Below are 12,009 nucleotides of genomic sequence, written 5' to 3'. Positions count from 1 at the left end.
CCCGTAAACTAATACAAGGTGAGTTTTCCACAAATACTCGTTAAGTAAATGATTTATATATATGAAGATACTTACAGGGTGACTTAAAAATATACTAAAATTACAACATTACTACTCAAAATTAAGATTGATTAAGAGCTTCGTAGCAGAATCTGAGCACAACTGAAGCAAATGATGCACTATTTACAACACAAATAACAACCCCCCGTACCAGGCTTGGTCTCATGAGCAACTCAGGCTGAGAGAGACAAGGTGCACGGGGGGGGGGGGGGGGGTAGTGCTGAAAGAGCCCACCCACCACCCCAACCAGAACACATGAAGAGAAGTCAGACAGCTGCTTTAGATCAATTAGAAGACAGGGATTCCCAGCAAAATGCCATGACAGAGTGAGGGGCCTATGGGTACACACAGGACCCGAGGATATGAAACCCAGGGGCCAGGGTAGACAGAATGCAGACGCACGGCATGCTGGCTCTCCAGGGACTGTGGCCGTTCAGCACACTGGGTAAGGAGGTGTGAAAGCAGAAGGAGGTCCAAGGGCATCAGGTGATATCTACGCGCAGCTAAGAACTGAGCTGGACACTGGCACGCGTCCTCCCTCCGCCAGGAGAGAAAGTTACCTGCCACAGCTCACTTCTCAAGGCAGCTGAAACACTGAGATTGGGAGCTACTTCCTTCCTTTGTTTTACTTTTTATTCCAAGAATGAATAAAAAGGAAAAATACAACAAGAGGCAACTTCAAAAACACAACAGATTAAGACAATATGAATGTTGTTCTCAACTCAGAGAAAGAACAGCCTTCGGGATATGAATGGCCATGGACACCACAAGTAAACTCCTGGAACTGTTTAGCACACTCAGAGTTCAAACATGACCTTCAATGAGTTAGGATGGGAAATCAAAAGAAGAGACTAAAACACAAGATAAAAGGAAGAGGTGCACAGAGAGAAGGAGAGAAATAAGTAAAGAAAGGGAAATGAAAAAGATTAAAAATGCAACAACAGGATTTGAATCCATGTTTCAGACAGTGAGCAACAGAAAGTGTAACCATTAACATGGCATAGAAATGTTAGTTTCTCTTTTCAACAGAGTAAAAGAGCAAAGAAGTGAAAAATAATAATTAAAAAACAACAACATGAGAAAAGAGTCTAAACACAAAACATAAACTGGAAGTCTACAAGAGATCTCTGGTTACCCTCCAACCGCAAAGAACAGAGGCCGTTATAAAATGTGTTACTCTCTAGAAGTAACTCAGCACAACAAAAATGATCGGATTTGCTGACTGAGAAAGTTCACCTTGTAAATACTTTTGAAAAATGGTATGCCCTATGATACAACAAACAAGAGAAAAATACTACAGATAATTAACCTGTTTGACCACCCATATGCGAGACAAATATCTATATCCCCACAATACTAAAATCTTCTACAAATTTGTAAGTAGAAAAGTGAAAAGCAAGTAGAGAAATGGATACGCAGCTGGACCGATGCTTAATAGAAGAGCAAATTCATGTACTAGCAAAGGGAATGCACATGGTACCTTCACATTCATGGTAAAGGAATGTAAACTGAAGCAACGATGTGATCCCATTCTTTCCCCCCGTACTGGACAAATCATGGTATCAGTAACATTTAACATTGGGAAACAATATTCTCCTACAATGCTGATGGGGGAATGACTCATTACAGACTTTCAGGATATAAACTAGCATGATCTGTAAAACATTAAATTCACATTTCCTTTTAACCAGACAGTCTTACTTCTGGAAATTTACCCTATAAAATAAACCTTCCAGCATTTATATTCCTCTATATAACTGTGTAGCTTTGTTGGTAAAAAACAAAAAACTGGAAACAACCTGATACCCATCAGTAGAGGCATGCTTAAATAAACTATCCCATAACAAAACACTGTGGGATATTAAATGATTCTTTTAAAGATGTGTTTTGAATTATTTATTAGCCCAGGGTTATTCATGGTACATCATTAGCTTACAAACATCAAGTTATAGTAGGATCCCATTTTTATAAGACAAAACAAAATCAAAATGTATACATATATTATGGGTATGTGCATATATATATATGGAGAGAGAGAGAGAGAGAGAGAGAGAGAGAGAGAAGGATACAAACCATACCACCAAGAAATGACATTGGTTATCTGATTATACCTAAGGGGAAGAATGGGGAGGGAGTAGGGAAAACTATTAACTCTTGCTTCTGATAATTTTAGATTGTCTTGCTTGTTCTAATTTAATAACAAAAATTAAAAGTATAAAGTACCAATAAAATAGAGAAAACACAAATACATCACTTTTCGAATGAGAGAGAAGACAACAACAAATAAGGTTCTATAAGAACAGTTACGGAGCAAAGGTTATGCACCAAGAGATCAGTCTGTGCAGAAGCCTATGGTAATAGCTTTGAAAACCTAAATGAAATAAAAAATAAACAAATTTTAGAAATGACCAAATTGTGGTTATTCCAGGAAAGCAAGGATAGTTTAATCCAGAAAACCTGGTACTATAATTAATTATATCAATAGATCAAAAGTGAAAATAATGTATTTATTTCAATAAATGGTTTAAAATGCATGGATAAACAGAAAAAAATATATCCTTGACTTATATATGTTAACATATTTCATGATAAAATCATAGAAATATTTTTTTAAAAACAGGAAACTCAGTAAGTCCAGAGAAAATAGGAATAAATGTTGAAAAACATATTCATGGAGAGTCAGTATTATGAAACAAAGTAATGAGCTACCTGATACCTGTTACAACCAACTAGATAAGTCAGAGACAGTGAAATAGAATTATAAAATTAATTTATTTTCCTATATAGGAGAAATAAAAATATAGAAAACACAATAAAAAGAAGTTCATTCACAATAGAAACAAAAAGTATAGACGACCAAAGAATGATTTTAACAAAAATGTTCAAAGGCAACTGAAAAATCTATTGAGGGTCAAACAAGAAGACTTATATCAAGAATCTCATCATGTTCTTTAATAGAAAAGTTAGTAATAAATAGGACAATATGTACAGTCTTACCAAACTAATTTATAAATTCAGTTTAATTCTATTTGTATCCCAAATGGGATTTTTCTTCTTCATAAAATGATTCTAAACTTAATCTAGAAAATAAATGAGGAAGATGAATCATAAAGTGTTTGAGATACAATGAGAGGGACTTGTTAAAAAGAACTATAAAGCTACAAAAGTTATAACAATGAGGCACTGGTGAGACAATAAGCCAATCAATGGGCAAAATTAAAACCTCAGCCCATGTGTGTATACGAATTTAGCGTGATGAAGGCAGGATTTCAAAGCAGAGGACAAAGTCGAACTCAATAAATGACAAGTTCAAATGACTAATGAGAAAAAATACAGTCAAATCCCCTTTCTCAGAAAACATTAAAATGTATCCCTGATTTATTTTTAAAATAAACTATAAAAAATAAATCACAAAAGAAAAGGAAACCAGGTTGTGTCTGAACTTAGGGAAGGGAAGAGAGTGTGTACGAACACATAAGCAAAACAATACTGTAAAAATGGTGAAAATGAATAATAAACATGAGGAAAAGTATTTGCAAGATATATGATATGAATATATCATTACTCTATAAAAAAAGAAGCTCATACAAATTGATAAGAAAAGTATACACAACAGGCCAAGGGCAGAATCAGACAACACGCGAGAGAAGAGAGAACGCCAGAGCACCAACAACGTGTGGTGATGAAGAGTTCTACCTTTGTAATTAAAGAAATCACATTAAAGTAACAACACAGCATCATTTCTTTGACATGAAATCTATAACAATTAAAGGACACACAATGCCCAGCAGGGGTAAGAATCAGAGGAAATGGGTGCTTCCATGAGCTACTGATAATGGTATTATTTTACATGCAGACTTTCTGAAAGGCAATTGTATAAAGTATTGCAAATTTGGCACAACCTTTGACCAGGGAATTCCTCTTCTAAGATTCTTCCTACGGGGATGTGCAAAAGCAACGGTATATAAGTGACCGAAACGTCCAGTTAGGGCTGGTGAAGAGAATTTTGTCTCCTCTCTGATAGGCAAGTATCTATTCTGTCTTTCATGTTCGTGTTAAGATTTCCTCACGTGGGGAAATGGTCACCATCTATTGTCAAGTGCGAATCGTAGGTTACAGAACAGAACAACAAATATGATTCTAATTTGGTAAAATACTGACCACACCCCTGCACTGAAAAGAGAGTAGCAGGACATGACCAAACATTTGGAGTGTATCCCGAGTGGGGTTGTTGGCTTGCCTTTGACTTCCAGGAGTTTCACAGTGGACATGGCTTACTTTTTTATGGATAGAAAACAAAACAAAACAAAACAAAACAAAAACATTTTATTTTGTGACAATATTTTGCTATCAGGTTTCCAAGTGTTCCCACACTACACAAAACCTGGGGAGACGTAAACAAATTGGAGGATTCCACAAAGTGATGCTTTGTGTTCCTGAAAGTACCATCCTCAGGACCCCCACAGTTGTCCTTGAATTGCAGTGGCCTCTTCCAGTTCCACCGGCAGAGCCACGAGCTGGCATGGATCACGTGCTCCTGTGGGTGGGTCACTGCGCTGAGCACTTTGCCTGTATTTACTCACTGAACCCTCCTAACCACCAGGAAGGAACATAGTCTTAATGGTTTCCACCTGAAAATGAAGACACTGAAGCACAGAGGCATGGAGGAGCTTGTCCCACGTCACACAGCTGGAGTGGAGGAGGCAGAAGTCCAGGCCAGCAGTGGCCCGTGGTGTTGCCCTACCCCTGCACACTACCTCGTGTGGTGTGCAGAGAAATCCCAGATAATTCTTCCCCTTGGGGTGCATGACATTCTTTGTTGCCTCTAGGTCTCTGTACAGGCAGCTTCTTCTTCTGGAACCATCCATCTCAGGCCCCACTGGCCCTCCCTCCATGCCCTGAGCTCTGGTTTTGGCTACCTCTATACACCTTTGGGTCCTACTCTAGGCTTTGGCTCTTCCAGAAATCCTTGCCTGACCCAAGGCCAGGCCCGAGAATTACCAACCAGTCAGGAGGTGGGTTAATGGCTTGTTGACTCCTCTCCCTCTGCTGTAAGCACCCTGAGGGTCCTAATTCTGCCTGTCTTGGTCACTGTCTTATACCCACTGACACTTGGCACACACACACACACACACACACACACACACACACACTTCAACTGACCTTGAAGGACATTCTCTGTCTTGCAAAAATGAAACTGATGCCCATATGTCTTCTAAGCACATGTCTCTCCTTACTGCACTGGTCTGCCTGAACAAATACACAACTTCCCTCAGACCCTGACTTTCATAGGCACCGCATCAAAGGGGAGCATAAGGACGTGGCAGGGACGGGTAACTGCTCAGCGGAGGAGGCCAGGCCTCCTTCCCGGGAAGCAGGGGCCTTGCATGGGGCCTCACGGCTCACCTCCGCTTTGGTGAGCCGGTCTGAGCTGGGCCTGGTCCCTGGGATAAAGGGCCCCTGGAGCCAACAGAAGAATGGCTCTGAGACCTTGCTACAGCAATGCTGCCTCCCTGAATGTCACTTCCCTCGGGCTCAGATGGTGGGTGCATTGCTATGGGTATAGCACGTTGTAATAAGTTTTGCCAACACTCTCTCCCCCACCAATGACTCTGACAAGTCAGTGTGGCACATTAGTACTGAGATAAAAGAAAAAACATACAGAAACATGGAAGGCAGTACTGACTCACAGGTGTTATGTGCCAACCCCATGCCAGGCTGCCAGTCGGCTATACAACCTACGTGGGGAAGGAAGCAAAGAGGGAGAAAGATACAAACAGCTTTTCCAATATAGAGTATGTTATTGCAAAGTAGCGTGATGTGTTTACCAAAGAATGCTATAAGGAGAAAAAAAAGCCCCCAATTGGCCTCCGAGTTCCTACTTTTTTCTCCTGCTCCAATCCATCCTGAGCAGCACGGTGGCAAAAGAGGTTTGCAAGACTGCATAGACGCTGCAAGGCTAAGAAACGGCTGTGCGTCAAGCACACGTTCCCCCATCCTGGCCTGCGCAATGGCCCTCCACTGTTCTCCCGGGTCCCCACACTCTGCCTGCCCTACGAGCTCGCCCCCACTCACTCTCCCAGCACAGGCGTTAGGGCCCATGCTGGCATCTCCCTCTGTTCCTGAGCTCAGTAGCTATGTGACCAGAGACCTGCCATCCTATCACAGACAACTGAAACCAAAGCAAAACAGCATTAGGAGGTAAAGTTGGGAACAAGCCACAAAAACTAGGCGATTATCATTTACAGAAATGAAGGAAGGAGTGTCCGGAGGTGAGACTGGAATGAATGAATGAATGAATGAATGAATGAATGAATGAATGAATGGTTTAATTTCTCATTCTATCACTGATATATAATAATTTATACAACGTAGAGTTTCAAGATATTCAAAGCAACCTATAACACCAAATACCATGCACAACAGAAGATTTAAATTAAAGATTCAAAGTGGTATCAGAAGCTGAGTGAGACAGGAAATCATTACACCAGGAAGCGGGGGTGAGACCCCACCTGCCTGCCACAGACACTAAGGCTGTTCCCAAATACTCTGACTCTCTCTCCTTCCAGGCACACAGTAGGAATGCACAGCTTCCCCTTAAATTAGGTGTGGCTACATGACTTGCTTTGGCTAGAGAAATACTAGCAGAAGTGACGTATCACTTCCAACAAAAGCTTTGAGAGTGAGCGCATGCTTCTCCACATTCTCTCTCCCCCGCTCCATGACAGGAGAGCTGACAATGTTCCAGGTGGGAGCTGGGGTCTTAGCCTAGGTCCCGGCCAACCTGGATAGACACATCCATGAGCATGACAGACACCTCAGTTGTTGTAAGTCTCTGAGATTTAGGGGCCGCTGGTTACTGAGCAGCTTATTGTAACTGTCAAACTGTCTGAGAGCAGTCACTTGAACTCGACGCTTTCATCAATCAAGGAGGAGAGTGGAATAGTATGTACCTCTGATTCCTCTTTCCTGAGAAAACAATATACACTAGCCCAGTAGGAGCTGGTGGTAAATCTCAGAATTGTTTTGCCTGGATTTTTAAACAGAAGACAATGAGGAATACAAATGATTCCTGCTCTTCAATATTCTAATTGAGAAGCAGTGATAATACCTTTCTTGCAGAATTGGGGTGAGGACCAGAGATGAAGTGGGTAGGTTTTCCAGCCATACCACTGGCTTTCCCTGACCCTGGTTGTCTGTCTCTATCAGCCCCCTGAGGCTACCTGTGGTGCTGGATGGGGAGAGAGGCTACACACCAGTTGTCGTGAATACAGTGACTCAGGTTTGCAAATGCTGTGATTATTCATATAAACAAGAGCAGATGAGAAGTTTTCACTATTATCACTCACACTCAGAATCTGATGTTACCTGGAGAGGAAGGGGCACTACTGCCGATCAGGAGTTATGAACACACGATGTGACGTCATAGACCAGGCACAACCCTGCAGGAGAAAGTGCCAAGGACCACAGCTCTTAGCAGGTGATTGTGTTCGGTGCTGGAGTGCCTGGGCTTTACCCTAATCTCACAGATTCCTGGCCTGGAACTACTGCCTGGCCTGGTGGAATCTGCTTATTTCCTGGAGTTAAGACACCAAGACCACACAAGTCCTGGCAGACGGCAGGAAAGTCAAGAATCTCCATCAGATCATTTTTTTATATGATAGAATTTCAGGGAGGGAAATCAAATTAAAACATTCATCCAATTAGTAAAATATATGGGTAGAAATAATGAACCACTTTTGGATTTTTCTGACTTTCGTGATCCCTCCAGAATTCAATTCATCATCTTTGTCAATGTCCAATCTCCTCACTCAGACCCCTGTGCCTAAGTTAATAATATTTCAGTTGGAAAATTTGGGTGAATTATGATATTCACAAAAGAGATATTCACAACTTTCCATAATTATGCCAGACATACCTAGGTTTATCAGAACCACTTGTATTTTGGAATAAGAAAATGTCATCTTTAACAGATAAGTTAATTAGTCCAATAACCTGAGCACCAACCAGGGAGTCAGAAAGTTTATCCCAATGCGTCCTCCCAGGTCTTACGTCACTGAAATGTGACTACAGCCTTCTCCCCTCGCCCACACCTGCAACAATGACTCAATGACCAGGGAATGCCTTCCACAGAAACACACTCTAAAGAATTATAGGTACAACATGGATTATCTTGTTAAGGTGAGGTGACCTGTTTCTGGGTTGATGAACTTTTCATGCGACAAAGGCAGGGAACTCTCTTGACAGTGGGAAAGGGCTGATCTCAAAGCCTGGACCCAGGGCTTACCGTCCTGCCACGCGCTGGGGCCCGGGGTTTATCCAGACAAAGGGGTCCCCTCTGCAGTGATTGTTTCATCTGCTTTATGAAGGAATTACAGAAAGGGAGGCAGGCCAGATATCAAAGTGCATCTCTCTAGAGAAAGCGATTAATAATAATCTTTATTAAGCTTCTACTTGATGTCGGATTTCCCTATCTTCCAAATTTTATCAGCCCTACTTTAAGAATTAAAATCCTTTCACATTGTGAGATTTTATTTTAATTTTCAGATTTTGCATCTTTTCTGTATATGGAATGCCGCAGAGAATGAGATATTGTGCTTTAAAATTATAAATTATTATTGAAATTTAAAGCAGTATGCTTTTGAGCTTGTATATCATTGCTTTATAATTTATTTAGAGGTATTGAAAAACCTGTATTAAAATTAAAAATGTAATATATAAATTCATCTTTCTTTGTTTATTCAAATGTTTTATTGCACACCCGTGCTGAGACAGCCACTGCACTGGTTTCCGGAAATACCAGAGAGAAATACATGCTTTTTTTTTCTTTTTCCTTTTTTTTAGTTTTCTGGTCTCACAGTTCCAATCTCGTTATAACTTCTTATACTAAAAAAGTTACAAACAGCTTGAAAAACTGTTTCTTCTTCTTTTCTTTTTGTTTTACTTTTATGCCCAACATCTCAGTTGATGCCAGAGGCTTCTGTGGTTAATATTCCTAATTAATATCTGTTATTTGAGAATTGCTGGCCTCCTGAAACCATCATCTATAAAGTACATTTATAGAACTAATTTGTTTTGCCTTTCATTTAGGTGCACTAATGCAAATTAAAGACATTAACTAATCAGGCATGAGGGTAATTTATAAAGAAGAAGGAAGGGGTGCGTCTTTTCCAACATATAAAGTGTATGGAATTGCTACAGAAATGACCCAAGCGAGCCCTACTGGTTTATTCAATAAGAGTCCTCTCAAATTCCATCTGTGAACATTTGGTCAGTCCTTTTATGGAGAAAGACATTTCTCCAGGTTCATATTAATGTTTGTGCCCATCTGTGCACTCACCTAGTCCTTACCCACATCACTTCAATTAAAATTAACGCAAGTCAAATCCTTGAGTGGTTTTAATTGCAATATGTGGATTATAGGTGGCGCCCATCTTCAACCACACAAAAACTACTTTTTTCCTTGGCCTCTGTCTCAGGAATAACACTGAAGAATAGGGTTCGTTATTATGGAAGAATTTCCATGTATCGCGTTGCTGCTCCCAATGATAGACCTTACTAGTGGGCAAGAGGCCAATCAAAATTAATGCAAAAGTACAATTAAGGAGTATTTTCAAGAAATGCCTTTTCAGTCTATTCAAGGGCATATGGAGATACGCATTGCCAGAAAGAGGAGAATGGTAGGCATGCTTTAATGAGGTGAGCGTAATTCTATGTCAGCTCCATAAACGACGCAGAAAACGGTTTTCTCTCTTAAGTAAGTAGGTTAGATATCGGCCTTACATCTGGTTTACAACAGTTACAAAACAACTCCTCTCACAGATTCCTCAAAGCCATACTTTAAATCAGCCTGTATCCAATCATCTGTCCTTCAAACAGGCAGAATAAGATTCAATGCCCGCGTAGCTTATTTGCATGCATGCCTGTGTGCACTTCAGCTGATAAACATTTTCATACTCAGTGCGGTCAACTACCCAAGGAATCTTGTTTACACACTCGAAGGAAAACAAGACACAAAACCAGCAGTGAGAGTTCTGCTTTTGTTGGCTTGTTGGTTTGTTTGAGCCAGAGAAAAAACATTTCTTCCATGTCCATATCCTCTTAAAACCAACAAGTAATTTACTTTTTGTCAATTATGAGCAGAATCGCTACCACACACACACCATCAGCATGCTTGCCTTAAAGAAGCGATTACCGTGTCTCAAATAATAAGCCAAGATGAATAGACGTGGCCATTGAAACAGAAAACATTATTAAGAAGTAAAAAAAGTCAAAGATGACACCGAAAAATGTCAACTAGGTTAATCACGCTTCATTTGAAAAGACGGCTACAACTTGAAGAAGACAGCTTAGCTGGAGTTGGAGCTTAGGTTTTTATTTTACTACTTTATAGCCTGCTTCACAACTACTTGGACAAATACAAAACAAGAATTACAGTGCACCATAAGTTATTTTAATATCCTGTACTGGTGCATACTTCCAATGAAATCCCAAGACTATTATTATGGTTCTCTGTTTGTGTGAAAATGTCAAGTTGTTTCGAGTGACTGCATACTCTAAATTATATATAACTGTTACTTTATAGCTAATAGGCACTAAAATTACTTTAAAACAGAAATGTAAAGTTATATTTTCATCCTTTTTGACAGATAATAAAGCTTATTTATGAGATACAATTTTTCAAGCATTAAAACATCTCATGTTTACAAAAACATTAAAAATATTATTACTTGATATTTAAAGGAATGAAAAAAGCAAAACCATTATGAAAATATTTGTCCTGCTCAGCGACTTCTCTATTCTGTCAAAATGTCGTAACTTCATTTATGAATGTTACTGGTGTAAATACTTTTAAAATTAAAAATATGTGTAAGTTCAAATAGAGGCCAGTGATTTAAGATCTGTCTTGTTCCAGAATCTGTTGGCCTGCACACAATCCTTTCAAATGCGTTTTAGATGAAATACTGACATGTGATAGATGGTGCCTGTTTATTTTCATCTGCATCCCAAGAAGACATGTTACTTAATTGTCGGCTGCAATCACTGGGTGGAGGTAAATGATACTTGTTTTCGCTCATAAACTAAGTTTCTCATTCCTTCTTCTCCTGTGGGACTAGATTGCTTGACAATCCCTTCAGTTCCTGCTTTCCTCAGTCCATCCATCTATGCACAGTGCCCCATGAGAAGGGCTGGGGAGACCAAGAATCAGTGAGCGAGTGAACCCCTTGTAAGATGGTTCATTTTACAGAGGAGGAAGCAGAGAAAGCCAAAACTCACCCAAAGCCACACAGCTCTGTCGCGAGCGCCTGGAAGGGCAGTCGCCACATTTCAGTCTCTTCCTGAAAGTCAAGGGGACATTAACCCCTCGGCAGGCCCTACGTCCCTGTGTGGTACTCGTGATGCAAGTGGGGAACAAAGTGCCAGCACACAGGTTCAGATAGAGTGAGTAACACAGCTTTATTTGGGAACCAATGTCACTCCAGAGGCCAATGCTTTGGTAAGCACCACAGGTTATACAAGATAAAATAGAATTTAGTAATGAACCAAGTCCCAGAGTCAATTGGGGTGGAGAAGGTCCCTGGTCCGGGAGAGACAACTAACTGGGCCCACTACGGGTCTGAGGCCAGCTGGTCTTACAAGGAAGAACTTCAGAGAGTGCCGGAATATCACAGCTTGCGCCTCGCAGAGGACGCTGTCAGATCACCCAGACGAATGACCCGGAGGATTGTTCCGGAGTGTCTCGCTCAGAGCTCGCAGAGGGTCTTAGCCAAGCGCCCAGTCAGACCACTCATGGCATTGCTCTGGAGTTCTGCTTCTATCCACTTTTCCTTGGGCTTGTTTACTTCTTAGGTGAGAACCAGAAGTTGTTTTGGTGAACGTGTTTATCACTCAATTCTGTTATGCTCAGTTTCACACATAAATATAAACATGTTTACTTTCACTTCACTC

The sequence above is a fragment of the Rhinolophus sinicus genome, chromosome 15 (assembly GCF_057876585.1).
Source record: "Rhinolophus sinicus isolate RSI-liver-muscle chromosome 15, RSI-T2T, whole genome shotgun sequence".
NCBI classification, from domain to species: domain Eukaryota; kingdom Metazoa; phylum Chordata; class Mammalia; order Chiroptera; family Rhinolophidae; genus Rhinolophus; species Rhinolophus sinicus.
This window is presented reverse-complemented; position numbering follows the sequence as displayed.